General features: G+C 50.8%; 1 protein-coding gene across 6 annotated transcripts in view; it reads left to right on the forward strand.

Annotated features, from left to right (window-relative positions):
* Positions 1-14,289, forward strand: part of ST3GAL1 (ST3 beta-galactoside alpha-2,3-sialyltransferase 1) — a 96,222-nt gene that overhangs the window by 16,144 nt on the left and 65,789 nt on the right. For all 6 annotated transcript variants that reach the window (XM_025993480.2, XM_072733888.1, XM_025993481.2 and 3 more), the window contains exon 2: positions 2,680-2,833. The gene's annotated coding sequence lies outside the window, so the exon portion shown is untranslated. The remainder of the gene's footprint in view (positions 1-2,679; positions 2,834-14,289) is intronic.

Here is a 14,289-nt window from a genome sequence, read left to right on the forward strand (position 1 = left end):
TGGCGTGTGGGACGGGCACCCCTGGCACCCCCGTGGCGTTAATCAGGCTGGGGCACATGCTCTCTGGGAGTGCGGGGAGCCCTGGGCGGTGCCAGTGCCTGGCCTTGTCCAGACGGCCAGCTGCCCCTTCCCCGGGAAGGGCCATTGGTGGTGAAATAGCAGTGAGTAGCAGTACACGGCGGGAGGTGTGAGCTGGTGACACGAGGGAGGAAGGTCCCTCTGCAGGCTGCTGCGGGCAGGGACAGGCATCAGAGGAGGTGGCGGTGGCAGGTCTGGTCAGGAGGCCGGGGCAATGAACCCCCCCATCTCAGCTCTCCTTTCAAACAACAAGGACTAGAAAGTTTCTTTTTTTTTAAATAAATTTATTTTTTATTAGTGTTCAATTTGCCAACATACAGAATAACACCCAGTGCTCATCCCGTCAAGTGCCCCCCTCAGTGCCCGTCACCCAGTCACCCCCACCCCCTGCCCTCCTCCCCTTCCACCACCCCTAGTTCGTTTCCCAGAGTTAGGAATCTTCCATGTTCTGTCTCCCTTTCTGCTATTTCTCACTTATTTTTTTCTCCTTTCCCCTTTATTCCCTTTCACTATTTTTTATATTCCCCAAACGAATGAGGCCACATCATGTTTGTCCTTGTCCGGTTGACTTATTTCACTCAGCATAATACCCTCCAGTTCCATCCACGTCGAAGCAAATGGTGGGTATTTGTCGTTTCTAATGGCTGAGACCAGAAAGTTTCATTCTGGGAGCTCGTATTTTCTGTGACGCTAAACCCTGAGTGCCCTGGCTCAGGCCACTGCGTGTGTCTTCTGTGCAAGCATCCCTCCCCCTCAGCGCACCCCAAATAGAATCTATTTATTGTCAGCACCGGGCGCCTCTAGACCAATCTTGGGTCATTGTGTAACTGGATCCTGTTGACTTTACGTCTAGCGTAGCTCGTGATCTTCCATCTCTCTCGGTGCCACCGCCGCCCGCCGCACGTCTGGCCCTCCACGTCACTGACCCGGGATCTTTCTTTCCAAGCTGCAAGTTTATTATGTGTCATCGCCATTGCTGGCAGCGTAAAGGTGACCTGGTGATTGTAGCAGTGAGCTTTCTCTGCATAAGGAACAGCTCCAAATCTTAGTGCCTTAAACAACAAACGGTCATTTCTCCCGATTCTGTGGGTTGATTGGCCATTTCTTGTGGTTTGGGCAGCGTGGCTGGGACTCACTGGGGTGGTCCATGGACTTGGGGGCCCGGCTGAGCGGGGATGCCTGGGGCCTCTAGTGACCAGCTCAGGTGGGGTAATGTGGCCTCGCCGTGGCCAGAAAGGGAGGTGTTCTGTGCATAAGCACCGTTTAAGCTTTTATTTGTGTCTTTTGTTACTGGCCCATTGGCCAAAGCAAGGTTACACGGCCAAGTGCAGATCCAGAGTGTGGCGAAATGGACCTCAATTTATGTGGGGAGGAGGAGCAGAGCTGCCCCCAAGGAGCATGTGTACCGGGGGGCCCGGGCAGGTGGGGGCCGTTGCTCAGCGCACCTGTCCCAGTGGCAAAGATGAGGACTGTGCCACTGGAGTTCTCACGCATCATGGGGCGTCCTGTTGGGGACTGTGCTCTACCACTTACTGCCTTTGTCATCAAGTCAAAGAGCTCATAGCTCTCCAGGCCCCGCTGCCCATCCATAAAATGGGGATAATCATAGAGGACCCCCCTTCATCAGGGACTCAGTGAGAAAATGTGTGGCCTGTTCATCTCTCGGTGCTTGAGACACAGTAAGAAGTCAAGACTGAGGGTTCTTACTCTCAGGGGAGGCCTTCCCAAGCCTCCCACCGGGCCTCAGCCTGGTGCATCCTCACCCCGACCTCACACATTCATTTTTCCCAGATCTGCTTCCTCAGAGACACTTTCCCCACATCTTCTTCCTTCCTTCCTCCCTCCCTCCCTCCCTCCCTCCCTCCCTTCCTTCCTCCCTCCCTTCCTTCCTTTTTCTTTCTTTCTTTCTTTCTTCCTTTCTTTCTTTCTTTCTTTCTTTCTTTCTTTCTTTCTTTCTTTCTTTCTTTCTTTTTCTTTCTTTCTTTTTCTTTCTCTTTTTCTTTCTTTCTTTCTTTCTTTCTTTCTTTCTTTCTTTCCTTCTTTCTTTCTTTTTCTCTTTTATTTTTTCTTTCTGTCTCTCTCCCTTCCCTTCCCTTCCCTTCCCTTCCCTTCCCTTCCCTTCCCTTCCCTCCCCTCCCCTCCAGTCCCCTCCCCTCCCCTCCCCTTCCCTTCCCTTTTTTCTTTGCCAAACAGCATCTCACTTGAGCAAAGACCAACTAACAACCCACCTGCTTTTCTCATACTGAGTTGGTCATTTCTCCCTTAGCTCCCCAAATACATCCCTCACATGCTTGTACCGCATTGCCCTGAGTTATTTGTGTATCTGTCTGCTTTCTCCACCAGCTGAGCTTCCCAGGGGTTTGAACAACGGTCTCCTCACCTTTCTGTCTCTGGCACTTGGCTGTGTGCATGGCACAGGATAAGTTCTATTTAAAACAAAACAAAACAAAACAAAACAAAACAAAACCATTTGTATAAATCATTGGGTGAGAGAGTGGAGCGATGGGGAAATGCCTTTGAATTGTCTCGAGTCATCTTCAAAAGACGGTGGAGATGCTAAATGTCAAAACTGACTTGAGCTTTTCTCCTCTTCCCTTGCAGCCGGGACCATTTTCAGACTCAACCTTTCTGACCTGGAAATGCCAATAGAAGTAATCATCATCGCCAGGGGCTGTGGCGAGCAAACGCTTGGAGCTCTGTGGCCAGGGCAGTTTCATTTGAGGACCGGAGATGGACAGTCCTTCAGCCTACTGAGGTAAATGCCTACCCTTGCCACCCCCCACCCCACCCCCCACCCCCGCACCAGTGAGAGGTATTGTCTCTTCTGGTTTCTTCCATAGATTAACTTGAGTAGGGGAGGAGAGATGTTTCCCTGTGTCTTGTGGTCTCTTTGTCGTTTGGCCTGTTCTCCTGGGGATATTCCATTAAGAGGTAAAGCTTTCTACCTTTAGGGAAAAATGCAGGACCATTAGAATATAAAGCAGCCTTTTTTTCTTAAAAGGAAAGCCTTCTGTACAAACTGGATTAGGAACGGCCTCATATGGCCAGTACCTGCCATCCCCAAGGTCTGGAGTGACCTGTACTGGTGTGCGTGTCAGCAAACAACTAGGGCCCATAGGACAAAACTAGCCTGGTCATTTTTTATAAATAAAGCTTTATCGGTACCCAGTCCCATTCCTTCCTTCAGATATGTCTGTGGTGCTGTCACATGACAATAGCAGTGGTGACAGAGGCCGTGTGGCCTGAGAGTCTAAAATATTTACGGTCTGGTCCTTCATGGAAAAAGGGTGCCAGCCCCTGGTCTAGAGAGAAGCTGTCTACATGCGGAGCCCCTGCAAGTGTGGCTATTTAAATTCTAATTCATTAAGATTAATCACAATTAAGAATTCAGCCCTCAATCACACTCACCACGTTTCAAGTGCTCAATAGCCACGTGTGACTCGTGGCTACCATTGTGGACAGTGCACATTGAGAATGCTTCCATCAGCGAGGAAAGCTGGCTTGGGAAAACTGTGGTCACTCGGGGATGTCTCCCTTTGCTCCGCCGGTGTCTAACTGAGCTTGGATATAATTGCAACCACCGTGGAAGAAGGAAGGTTGGTACATGTATGTGTGTGTGTGTGTGTGTGTGTGTAGCTGTTATATATGACTGTTGGTGAGGACATCTATCTATTTATCTACCTTCTTACCTGTAAAACCAGAATTGCTTCTAAAATGTCTTTGGACAGCCAACCTGTGGTCACTGTGCATGAGTCCATGTAGACACTAAACCACTTGGACATTAGGATTTATCAGTTTTACGTATACAAATAGGTTGATACAAATATGAGCTTTTCCATGGTCGTAGGAAGGTCAGATGAAAGGGGAAGAAGCAATGACTATAGTGTCCACAGGGGTTGAAGAGAGATAAGAAACCAAGAGAGGAAGAAAATGAGCTAAAGATATGGTGCCTGTGAGTCTTGGAAGAATGAGCAATGATGGAGACAGAAGATGATAGGGGTGGGACCATGGATTTACCTTCAAAGAACATGTTAGACAAAGTAATGATGATTGGGACCTTATCGCATCTCAGAACTGAGCTGAGCACAGCCAGTTCTATACCACAGACCCATGGGGAGAAGCTTGGATTTGGCAATAGTGCCGCCATCTTGGATGGGTCAGGACTTGGGGCATAATAGGAGGTTCTATTTGTTGAATAAGGTGGTGTGCGGTGCAGAATAAGAGGGCCAGTCGCTGAGCTGCACAGCATTTATGGGTGAGTTCCAAGAGGGAACAGAGAAGGATCCCTAGGTGGCCGGGAGGCCTATAGGCAAAGACTCCAGGTTCTGTCTTTAAGAGCTGGACTTTCCCGACTTTGGGTTACCCAGGAAGTAGCAAGAACAAAGAGATTCAGATGACGGAAAAGGATTGAATCAATGTGTATCTATACATCTGGATCTGAAATGGGCCCCTCCTCTCTTCTCTTGGTTGGTTTTTAAGCTCTTCATGGTTGCAGGTGAGTGCTGGAAGCACTTGAAACAGGTGTTTCCATAACTGGACTTCAAACAGTGGAGCTTAATGCTGATATGAAGTAATTAGAAGTAATAATAAGAAAAGGTATTTTTTTTTAGTACTTAGTATCAAGCCCATCAGGCACCACAGTGGTGGTGGTGATGGTGACATTAACAGTGATAACATCCTCTGTCCATCTCAAGCTGATGATGTGCTACGTGCACTGTCTGGTCATAATAACAGTTATCATAATAGCTTTAAATTATCGTGCTAAGTGCTAAAGTCACATTTTCTCAGCACATGAACCCAGAGTATGCTTCCCAATTACATTTTTCCCCCAATTGCTTGATTTTGATATAATTGCAAATTTACAGATAAGTTGCAAGACGAGCCAAAAAAAATTCCTGGATACCTTTCCCTCGGATTCCTGAAGGGGTAACATTTTACTGGGTTCGTTCTATCCTTTCCTCTCTCTGTTTGTTCCTGAAATCAGAGGATTCTTATAACCTCAGTGCAACCAGGTCAGAAACTTAGCATTGATTTGCTACCGACCTGAGCCTCAGACCTTGTTCTGATTTTACCAAGTGCTCCTCCCCCGCTCCCCCATGAAGTCCTTCCTCGCAAAAGAAAATCCATTTGGCACGCGGCCTTCTTGGAAAACTTCCTTAGTCTTGTGTTTCGTGACATTAATGGTTTTGACGCGTTTAAGCCAATTACTTTTCAGAGTGTCCCATAGTCGCCGTTTGTCTGATGCTCCCTGGTGAGTAGATTTAGATCGGATGCTCCTGCCAGGCATCCCGCAGCACTCACATCGTGTCTCCCGTGCCTCGTGTTTGGAGGGTGAGGGCTGCTCTGTCCCTTGACTGCGATGTTGGCTTTATCACTTGGTTAATGACGGAGTCAGCAGTTTGTCAAGGAGCTCTGGCTCTTTTCAGTGGAGAGTGGTATCTAGAAATACCATCTGGTCATAGGGTATGTCTGTTGCTACTGAGATAGCGTGGCCTCTAGGCCCTCCGAGCACATAGACCCGGGAGCCAGGGTGTGTGTGTTTGTGTGCATGTGCACACGTGTGTGCACATATACTCATGCGTAGTCATAGACCTGTGTGTACGCATCCACATATATGTGCATACACATCATACATGTGTGTGAATGTGCATATATGGGCACGTCATCTAGATCATTTCTAAATCAAACTATGTATATGTTAAAACCACCACGAGTGCACCTGGGTGAGGCTACAGCATTCTTGAAACCCACGTCTGTCTCAGAGATGCTGACCAGTCCCCCAGGCCCACTGCCAATACAGCAGGCCAACACATTTATTAAACTATGGTCCAGGCCCTGTTCCAGACCCTTCGCTTATTGTTGCAGCTCCTAACAACTTGGTGGCCCAAGAACACATGAGGAAACAAGACTCTGAAGAGATAAATAACTTGTGCAAAGTTGTGCAACTAGTAAATGTGGCAAGGTTACAATGAGTGCCTGTTTGTCTGTTGGCATTTGATTGGATTGGCTGGGGTGACACTCCTGGGCCAGAAAACCTGAACTGAGGGGAGGGTGGGGGAAGTGTTTGTCCCCATGGACCTGAGACCACTGAGGAAGGCGACGGTGTGTGGGTGGACACCCCGTTCCTTCACTCCTGGGAGGTGCTTACAGTCTGCATGTCTGATGGAGTCCGAGGCTGTGCAGAGATGCATGTGGCATTGCAGGGCCGCACATCTGTGCAGGGCCACGTGTGTGCACGAGCATTACCATGGAGGGGAGGGATGGTGGTGGCTGCTGTCCTGTGCTTGCAAAGCCCCCTCCCTTTTTTAAAAAATCTAGTTTATTTATGAGAGACACAGAGAGAGAGGCAGAGACACAGGCAGAGGGAGAAGCAGGCTCCCTGCAGGGAACCTGATGCGGGACTCGATCCCAGGACCCCAGGATCAGGCCCTGAGCTGAAGGCAGACGCTCAACCACTGAGCCTCCCCCCAGGCGTCCTGATTGCAAAGCTCTTGATCAGGTTGAGGGCATGAATGCAGAAGTGGGCCTCCCCCCAGGGAGAGGGCATTTCCTCCCTTGGAGCGGGGTGTTATCTCCAGCTGAGCTGCTTCTGCGCAGAGGCTTTAACTTAAAACACATTTGGATCCCTGGCTCCCAGCGGAGTGTTTGTAGGATGTGAACTTGATAAATGCCAGTGTCTTCGTGCATCAACAACTATTTCTGAGCTCATTCTATGTGCCAGGCACTGTCCCGGGCCGACAGAGACCCAGGGAGCTCAGGTGCCAGCTGAGGGGATGGGGAAGAGGGAAAGATCAATGGTAAGCAGGGATGTAAGTAGAGGTGCGGTAGGGTGGGGACAGGCGGGACTGGGTGGGGGGTGGCGGGTTAGAGCACAGTGTAGTGTGCTGGAGGAGAGAGCACACAGTGACGACGACGAGGAGCCCCGGCTGGTGATCAGAGGACAGGTGGGGGACTCATTACTCTCCCCGAGGGGCCGTGGGCCTTTGCCCTGGAAAGCCAGGACTGGCGTCTCTGGTGCATCTTTCCAGGCCTGGAGAGTCACACACATGGGCACTCTCTCTCAGAACTCAAGTATTTCCTCCAAAAAGAAAAAAAAAATTAAATGTTATCAGCTGGTCCAGAGGCGAACCAGAGGCCAAGGCATTCTGACCAGATAAGAGGCAAGCTTGGTGGTCACGGATATGAAAATGGGCAGCAGCGAGATGTGGGTGGGATTCTGTTGCTGATAACCTTTAAGAAAAGAGCAACTGTTGCGGGCAGGGAGGCCGTTTTTCTTTCTGTCCTTCTCATCCATCCATTCGTTTGTTCGTTCCGGCAGCAGACACCCGTGGGTCCCGGGCCCTGTGCCAAGCACCCGGGATAAAACAGTAAGACCGCAGAGCTCTGTCCTCGAGATATTAAGGATTCAGTGGGAGAAACAGGCACATTAACAGCACAGTGATAGGCACAGCTGCAGTTCTGAGTTTGGGGAGGCCTGAGGCTAATACAATTTGGGAGTTCTCTTGAAGAAGTCAGGATACCAGGTATGAATTGAGAATGGAAGGCAAGCCTGAGCTAAGGGGGGGTGCAGCCAGGGGTGGGCCAGGCCTCCTGGGGGTGGGCGAGAATGCTCTCTCTCCTGGGGTACCTGGGCCTCAGGGGTCACGGGGCACGAGGGGCTCCTTGCAGCAGGAGGCTGGATGGAGACTTAGCAGAAAGGCTGATGGTGGGGATCCTGGGGGCTGTGGTAGGGGGGACTTACCTTCTAGATGCTTCAGGCCCTTGTTCTTGGGCTAATCAATTAGAGCTAAAGACTTTTTTCTTCCTTTTTTTTTTTTAACATTTTATTTATTTATTCATGAGGGACACACAGAGAGGCAGAGACACAGGCAGATAGAGAAGCAGGCTCCATGCAGGGAGCCCGATGTGGGACTCGATTCTGGAACCCCAGGATCATGCCCTGGGCCAAAGGGAGGCACTCAACCGCTGAGCCACCCAGGCATCCGGACTTTTTTTCTTCTTAAGTGATGCCGGCACTTAAGTGCAGAAAGGCACTTTCCTGGCCATTATGCAAGGGATCTAACTTACGATCCCACTTCTGGGACTGTGTTCAGAGGAATCACCTGAACTTCCCGGGGTGTAAGTGCTGGCAGAGTGTTTGCTGACCCTCAGAAGGTCTCCCCGTGGGTCACTTGCTCTTCTAAGAGCCCCAAGCATTGACACATTTAACCCCCCACAGCCCCCCTGGGAGCTGGCCGCTGTCATTCTGCTTGTTTCACCGGTGATGGAAATCAGCCCAGACTGGTTAAGTACCTTAGCCACAGATGCACAGCTGTCAGTAAGTGGCGGCGGTGGGCCTTCAAGCCATGTGGTTGGCCTTCTCCCACCACCAGCAGGTCTCATTGATCCCTACCCACTCCTGGACCTGTCAGCTCATTTGTAAAACAGAGCTGGGGACCCACAGACTCTCTGGATTTCAGAGCACATGCTTTCCACCGTGGTCCCAGAAGGCTTTGCAGGCATGTTGCATCATTAGCACCCACACCTGAGACCGGGGCAGGTGGCAGCAGTGAGTGCCCTCCCTGGGGGCTCAAAGATCCAGCCCTGGTGGACAGCCAGGGCTGGAAGGGGGAAAGGCAACAAGCAACAAGCCTCACCACAAGCTCACTGTGACTCCACTTGTCCCCGTGGGTCCTTAACCTGCTGAGCCTCGTTCCCCTGGTAAGATGGGGCCGGTCCCACCTGTTGGTGACATGGACCCCACAGGGATGTGCAAGTTCTGAGGGTTCACCCGAAGAAATCTAGGCCTGAGACGGGCCTGGAGGCTCCTCCACCTGTGTCTTTCCAGCTCTGTCACCCGGATCCCCATCTGTAAGGAAGATAGCCCCAGCTCCCAGTGAGGGCCTGGCGGGGTGAGACGCTGTGCACCAAGCCGGCCTGGTGCCTGGCCTGTCATCAGTGCCGACATGTCACCCGTGTTATTCGTAGCTGACCCACGCTGCACGCAGCTTCCTTCTCCACCGGCTCGGCTCAGGGCAGGTGTCTTGGCTGCAGCCGAGACACACCTTTCATGGGAGGACGGACACTCTGGGGTAACCACGGTGGCCAGGCCTGGAGGCCTTGACACCACTTGTGCCACAAGAAGTTGGGGGGTGCAGTGGTACCACCCGACACCAGAAGCATGGAAATTTCCTTTGTGCTTCTGGAGGCCAAGCCCACAGATTGAGTCGGCTGTGAATGACTTATTTTTATTCCAGTCATGCCTGGATGATAAGCACTTGGATATGTACCAATAACCTTTGTTCTCAAAGGGCATCCAGTCATGTCCTTCCTCTTTTCGGTGTCCATGTCCCCTCCAGCCCTGGGACAGAGTCCAAATTCCACAATAGGACGGACAAGCCTCGCTTTGACCTGGGCCCCCACCCAGGACCCCGGCCTTATCACCGTTCTCCAGCCTCACCTCACCTTCTGCGAACCACACAGTGATTTTAAGAGTAGTGTCAAGCGTGTAAACTGTTAAGACAGAAGGCCTGAGTTCAAATCACACTTCTGTGGCCTGCGGTACCACGTTGGGCCAGCCACTGAACCTGTCTTGATCTGCGTTTCTTCATCTGCAAAATGGACCCAATAGATGAGACAGTAGTGTAGCCCCATAGGGGTGTTGTGAGGATCAAATGTGTTAATATATGTAAAAATGCTTGGGGCCCTTCTGGACGCTGTGCATCAGGTACTGTTCTGGCGGGGGTGGGGGGGATGTCCTAACCCTCTGACTGCCAGTGACACTCCCCTGGGCCTCCTCTTTGTGGTCAGCCCCCGGGGCATTGCCCATGAGGGGACTGGGGTACTGCCTTTGTTGGGGTCGAGGGCTGGGGTGCCAGGTTTTTGCAGGTTTACTCTCGATTGGTGAATTCAAAACCTAAAAGCAGGAGTGAGGGGGTGGGAAGGGAAAAGCGGGGTCACTCAAACTGTCCGTTAGAGTCACCATTGGCTTTCCAAGAGGGGATCTAGGTGGGTGGGGCGGCCTGCTTGTTCATCTAGTTGTGTAGCGGGCGATGCAGGTCTTTGAGATAGATGTCTTTATTTTTACTTATTTGTGTATTTACTTTTTTAAAGTTTTAATTTAATTTAAATTCCTAAGTTTTACTTAGCACCATATTGGTTTCTGGAGTCGAACTCAGTGATTCATCACTTACGTTCAACACCCGGTGCTCAGCACAACAGGTGCCCTCCTTAATCCCCAGCACCCATCTAGCCAGAGAGAGCGAGATAGATGTCTTTAAAGTGAATGTTTTGGCAATCCAAAGTTTAATGTCAGGGGCTTACTTCTATCACAGCCAAAAAAGCTCATTGTCAGGTACTTGAGCTACAGATGTGGCTGTAGAGGTGCAGCTGTAGGTCTAGATCTAGCCTGTGCTTACCACAGAGAACATTCATTCTAAACGAAGGAACTTTCATGTCTCCGGGCCACGGAGCGTGTGGTTTGCACGTGCTCATCCCTCCACCCAGAACACCCTTCTCATTGTACCTTCCTGTTGAAATCCTCCCTCTCCAACACTCAGCTCAAGTGTCGCCTCTTCTGGGAATCCTTCCCTGCAACTTGTCTGCTGACCTCCCCCCAGACCCCAGGGCACCCCTGTGTGTGTCTCGACCGCACTGCCCGTCGTGCAGTGCCTGTGTGTGTTTTCCCCGTTAGACTGGCAGCTCCTTGGGGAGCAGGAGTGTGATTCACTCTTCACCTGGGTCACCTGCCTGTGCCAGGTACATCTGCATCTGCAGGGCCGAGAATGGGTATATGCAGGCGGGCACAGTTGACTCCTTGTCTCGGCCACACAGACCCAGCCCCGGTGGCGGCTGGGTTGATAAGCATGACGTCCAGCTATTTGCAGGCCTGGGCCCCCTGGGGGATTATTTCCCTCTTCTTCTGTTCCCTGGGGGCATTGACCAGTCAGTCGCTTCTTGTGATCTGCCTCCAGCTTCTGGAGAACTGGAAATGGGGGAATCCCACATCTGGGAGCTCATGGTCCTATATAACTTTGGGACTAGCCACTATTTCTGTGCTGCTCATAGCTCTGCCTCTATGCTTGCTGGAATAGCTGCCATTGATGACATGCCTGCCTCAGGTTAGGTCAAGCCAGCACACCTGCCCAAATGGCCAGGTGCCCTTTCTGATCTGGATAACGGGGAGGAGGAAGAAGGAAGTGGAAGGGAACCAGAGCCTGCCTGTCTCAAATCCACTTGGGAAGCTCTGTCTTGCATAGTACCGTCCCAGGGCCATGTCACCATATTGCTCAATGGTCTCCATGTGAACACTTCCTCATAGGTGCTGAAAATACCCTCTGTGTCGAGGGATCAGCCAGCAGAAAAAGAGAAGGGAGGGAAGGCTTTTGGGGCAGGAGGCATGGATTTGTTTTCTGTTGGTTGAATAGAATGGAATTGGCTCTCTGCACTTTAAAGGAACAGCAGATGGACAGTCACTCAACTGGAACCTCCCTGAAGGCAGGAGCCATGTCCTTCCCCATTTGTGTCCTCAGTACCTGGATGGAGTTGGGGTCTCTCAGAGAGTGCTTCTGGCGGTGACATGAAAGATCGTCGCATTCTGTGGCTGTGTAATGCTTCACCGAGTGGTAGTACCCGAGTGACCTCACCGTTTGTGTCACTGGGCATGTTATAGCTTATGTTGCGTAGATATAGCATCATCGTCATAAACAGCACTTCGTTGAACATATTTATCCTTTTAGCATTTTCCTTCATTTGAACTGTGTTCTTGAGATAAGTTCGCAGGAGAGAGATTCCCGAAGATGTGCTTGCTGCCCTGTTACCAGTTGTGACTTTGTTCTGGAACAGCGAGAGGAAGGCAGACTGGACACGAGAGCTGCAAGACCATCCCTGCTGGGACTGGGGGAGAGACCCGGCAGTGCGGTCTGGTGTTGACAAAGGGGTTTGTGTTCAGCTGGGCCCTGCGTCCAGGTCCACGAGGAATGGGGGAGAGATAGGGACGCTCGTGAAGGGACGAGAATTTGGCACAGAGAAACCTGCTTCTGTCGGGAGAGGGAGTTGGTCCTCAGGCCCTTCCTTTCTTGGGAGCAGCGTGTGCCGTGATGGGGGAGGGAGGATTCTCTGGGATTGTGCAGGTGGGACTGGAGCCAGAGGTGCCCCTCATGTTCATCTGTAAAACTGCACTGTTGGTAATTCACAGGGAAAAATGCACTCCTGCAGCATGAACAGGGATGCTGACATGCTGGGTGGCTGCAACATCTGGGGATCCTTTGCTCTGGGTCCTGGACCTGATAGGCTTCAGGGACTTTGCAGAACTCTGGAGTTCGAAGGCTCCATGGGTCTCCTTGGAACTCCGTGCCATTGGACCGTGAGAGGCACAGAACGCCCACCTTCTGTGGAAACTCGAGGGCTCCCAGAATTCCAACATCCCGTGGGAACCCAGAGAGCTAGGGCTCTGAAGTCATCCCTCCGAAATAAAAATAGTCAAGAACGACAAATTAATTTACAGCAGCTGCGCCAGCTCCTACCCAGCTCCTAATTAGTTCCTAGGTGGTTTGGGTGAATGGATAGGGGAATGAGGGAGGGAGTGAAAGGAAGATACCCTCTCAGAGCTGTGCTTCATAGCCACACACACACACACACACACACACACACACACACACACGAACACAAATGAACACACATGCACAGTGGGGAGAATCCTATCAGTTGTCATGCACCTGGGGAGTCTTCAGGCATTTTGCAGGCAGGGGCCCGGGATGCTCTGCATACTGCAGTATGGTCAGTCCTGCACGGGCAGGAGATGGAGTCCTGTCCAAATTGCCAAGTGTGCCCTTCCCAAGACCCTGCGGGACGTGGCGTGGAGCAGCATAGCTGGTGTCCTGCAGTGGTTCTCGAGCTGCTTATGTTCAGTCTTAAACATTACTGATGATCCCAAGTAGCTTTTCCTTATGGGGGCCCTCTCCTGTTAACATGTGTCCTGTCAATTATTAAAATTGAGAAGTGCTTTTCAGATTTGTTCCTTCCTTGGAAAATAATAATAATAAACCAATCACATGGTGACATACGTATAACGAGAAACAACTTCATGCCTAAAGAGAACATTAGTGAGAAGACTGGTACCGTTTTTACAAATCTCTCCAATGTCTGGCTTAAACGAAAACAGCTGGGTTCTCCTGTCTGCTTCTGCGTTCAATCTGTGCTGAAATCCCTTGTCGCTTGCCTCTGGGAGGCTCCCCTGGACATTTGTAAGACAGGGGCAAAGGAAATGATGTCTTAGTATTAGTATGAAAATGGTTTGCATCATGAACTCCTTGCAAGGGCCTCCGTGACCCTCAGGGGTCCCAGGAACATAATTTCAGAAGTGTAGGTGCAGTGGTTGAGAATTGGCTTTTCGAGCAGGCTGCCTGGGGGGACAGGGGCTCACGTCCCAGGTCCACCTGCAACTAATTGAGGGACCTGAGACAAGGTATTTAACTGTTCTGTGCCTCCCTTCCATCGTCTATAAAATGGGATAATGGGATCCACATCATAGGATTACTGTGGGGATTAAAAGAGTGGATACATATAGCACACTTAGAACAGTGCCGGGCGCATATTAAATGCTCTGCGTGCTATATATCTGTGCACACGTGTGCGTATGCACGCTCTATATGTGTGTATATGTATATATATTACATGCGAATATGCATACAATTGTGTGTATATGTCCTATATATAACATACTGTACGTAGACTAATGCCAATAAAGTATTTTTTAAGGTCATGACAGTAAAAGTCACCCATTTCACATCATTTCTAACAATCTGAATTTCCAACACAGCCATTTCTTAAGGCAGCATTTCTGTCCCCTTACCAGGGCGAGGGACCCTCTGAATACAGCCAAGGTCATGTGCAGGGAGTGGCTTATAGAGTAGAACCGAAAGTGTGAGACCCAGATGAGAGGTCAGCTGTGCAGGTCCCGGGGGGCCAACAGACTGCTTCCCTCCTCTTTGCTTCCCTAGAAACCAGATCAAAGCCTTGGTCCCAACTTTTGACTCCGCTCCTCCTTTTCTCTTCCTCTGTTTGCTGGTGACGTGACCATCTTCATTTAGCCACCCGATTGAGAACATCTGGCCATTGGGCAGAGCCAAAATCAAAGAAGGAGCCCACAGTGCCTGGTCCCAGGGATTTCCTTAAACTCCCGGCTGCACCCGATGGGCAGTGCTGTGCTCCATCAGGGGCACATCTCACGCT

The sequence above is a fragment of the Vulpes vulpes genome, chromosome 13, assembly GCF_048418805.1.
Source record: "Vulpes vulpes isolate BD-2025 chromosome 13, VulVul3, whole genome shotgun sequence".
Classification (NCBI taxonomy): Eukaryota; Metazoa; Chordata; class Mammalia; order Carnivora; family Canidae; genus Vulpes; species Vulpes vulpes.